The sequence below is a fragment of the Neophocaena asiaeorientalis genome, unplaced genomic scaffold (assembly GCF_003031525.2).
Source record: "Neophocaena asiaeorientalis asiaeorientalis breed wild unplaced genomic scaffold, Neophocaena_asiaeorientalis_V1.1 scaffold312, whole genome shotgun sequence".
Classification (NCBI taxonomy): Eukaryota; Metazoa; Chordata; class Mammalia; order Artiodactyla; family Phocoenidae; genus Neophocaena; species Neophocaena asiaeorientalis.
In genome coordinates, this window is record NW_020174707.1 from 2,318,170 (window position 1) to 2,321,326 (window position 3,157).

Below are 3,157 nucleotides of genomic sequence, written 5' to 3' on the forward strand. Positions count from 1 at the left end.
CTTTGTTCCTTTTTATGGTTGAATCATATGCCATTGTATGGGTCAACCCTATTTTCTATTTTTTTGTGTGTGTGTGTGGTACGCGGGCCTCTCACTGTTGTGGCCTCTCCCGTTGCGGAGCACAGGCTCAACTTACAGGCTTTTAAGCCAAAGAGAAGCAGGGAGTGTTGTGATTTAGAAACATTATTTTGATGAGTCAGGAAGTGAGATGAGGTGAGGCTAGAGGCAGGGAAACAGTGTGCCATTTCTTTTCTTTTTTTTTTAAGATTTATTATTTATTTGTTTATTTACTTTATTTTTGGCTGCGTTGGGTCTTAGTTGTTGCATGTGGGATCTTTGTTGAGGCATATGGGATCTTTCGTGTGGTGCGCGGGCTTCTCTCTAGTTGTGGTGTGCGGGTTTTCTCTTCTCTAGTTGTGGCACGCAGGCTCTGTAGTTGTGCACAGGTTCTAGAGTGCGTGGGCTCTGTAGTTTGCAGCACGTGGGCTCTGTAGTTTGCGGCAGTGGGTTCTGTAGTTTGTGGCACGTGGACTCTGTAATTTGCAGCACGTGGGCTCTGTAGTTTGCGGTATGTGGGCTCTAGTTGAGGCGCACAAGCTCAGTAGTTGTGGTGCGTGGGCTTACTTGCCCCGCGGCATGTGGGATCTTAGTTCCCTGACCAGGGATCGAACCCACGTCCCCTGCGTTGTAAGGCAGGTTCTTTACCACTGGACCACCAGGGAAGTCCCCAGGGTGCCATTTCAGTGGGCTCTGTAAGAAAGGATGAAGGCATCCCAAGTGAGAATCAGGGTTTGGCTTCTCCCCCATCTTGGAATGCCCCCACATAGAAAGGGGAGTGAGAAAATACTAAATGACCACTGTAGTGCAGTTAAGAAACACATTGTCCTCCATTCAAAAGAATCCCCTGGTAAGACAGGAATAAAGACACAGACCTACTAGAGAACGAACTTGAGATGAGGAGGCACATTGGAGAGAGGCTTAGAAGGTGAAAGTATGATAAAGTTCTACTGAAGGAAACTAGAAGCTTCATACAGGATTTCTACTAGACACCCACAGTAAATGTCATGCTAATAGTGAAACATTAAGAATATTTGTCTTTAGGACTTCCTTGGTGGCACAGTGGTTAAGAATTCGCCTGTCAATGCAGGGGACATGGGTTCAATCCCTGGTCCAGGAAGATCTCATGTGCTGAGGAGCAGCTAAGCTTGTGCGCCACGGCTACTGAGCCTGTGCTCTAGAGCCCACGAGCCACAACTACTGAGCCTGCGTGCCCAAACTACTGAAGCCCGCATGCCCTAGAGCCCACGCGCCGCAATTACTGAGCCCACATGCCGCAACTACTGAAGCCCACGTGCTCTAGGGCCCACATGCTGCAACTACTGAAGCTCGTGTGCCTAGAGCCCGTGCTCTGCAACAAGAGAAGCCATTGCAGTGAGAAGCCCGTGCACCACAACAAAGAGTAGTCTCTGCTTGCCATAACTAGAGAAAGCCCGCATGCACCAACAAAGACCCAATGCAGCCAAAAATAAATAAATATTTTTTTTAAAAAAGGGAGACTTCCCTGGTAGTCCAGTGGTTAAGACTTTTCCTTCCAATACAGGGGGTGTGGATGTGATCCCTGGTTGGGGAGCTAAGATCCCACATGCCTTGCAGCCAAAATGCCAAAACATAAAACAGAAACAATATCGTAATAAATTCAATAAAGACTTTAAAAAATGGACCACATCAAAAAGAATCTTTTAAAAAAGTATTTCTCATTAAAGTCAGGGAAAGGTAAGAGTGACTACTATCATTGGTGATACATATTAGGCTGGTGGTCCTTTGCCAATACAATAAGACAAGAAAAATAAATGAGATATTAAATCTTGGAAAGGATGAGGCAAATTTGTTATTATTTGAAGACAATACAGAAAAATTTGAGCAAATAAGCTGATAAATTACTGAAAGTAATAAAGTTCAGCAAGGTGGGCAGATAAAATAATCAGCTTATAGAAATCAGTAACATCTTTTTTAAAAAATAAATTTATTGATTTTATTTATTGATTTTTGTCTGTGCTGGGTCTTCGTTGCTGTGCGCAGGCTTTCTCCAGTTGCGGCGAGTGGGGGCTACTCTTCGTTGCAGTGCTTGGGCTTCTCATGGCGGTGGCTTCTCTTGTTGCAGAGCACGGGCTCTAGACGTGTGGGCTTCAGTAGTTGTGGCACGCAGGCTCAGTAGTTGTGGCACATGGGCTTAGTTGCTCCATGGCATGTGGGATCTTCCTGGACCAGGGATTGAACCCATGTCTCCTGCATTGGCAGGAGGATTCTCAACCACTGCGCCACCAGGGAAGCCCTGAAATCAGTAACATTCTTATTCATCATCTGTTTTCATTATCTGTTGCTTCATGATAAACCATTCCAAAAGTCACTGGCTTAAACAACCATCATCTAATTACCACTCATGTTTCTGTAAATTGACTGGACTCATATTGAGAGTTGTGCTCCATGTGATGTTGGCTTTGCACTGATTCTGAGGTTTAAATTTTTTTCATTTTTCTAGTTGAAGTATAGTTGATATACAATATGATGCCAGTTGATGGTGTACAGCATAGTGATTCACAATTTTTAAAGGTTATATTCCATTTATAGTTACTACAAAATGCTGGCTATATTCCCTGGTTTGTACAATACATCCTTGTAGCTTTTTTTGTACATAGTAGTTTGTACCTCTTAGTTCCCTACCCCTATCTTGTCCCTTCACCCTTCCCTCTCCCAACTGGTAACCACTAGTTTGTTCTCTATATCTGTGAGTCTGTTTCTTTTTCTGTTATATTCAGTAGTTTGTTGTATTTTTTAGATTCCACATATAACTGATATCATAGAGTATTTGTCTTTCTCTGTCTGTCTTATTTCACTCAGCATAATGCCCTCCAAGTCCATCCATGTTGTTGCAAATGGCAAAAATTCATTCTTTGTTATGGCTGAGTAGTATTCCATTCCCACCCGCCCCCACCTCGTTCTCTCCTTATCTTTATCCATTCTTCTGTTGATGGACACTTAGGTTGCTTCCATATCTTGGCAATTGTAAATAATGCTGCTGTGAACATTGATGTGCATGTATCTTTTTGAATTAGTGGGGTTTTTTGGTGGTGGTGGTGGTGGTTTTTTGGGGGTTTTT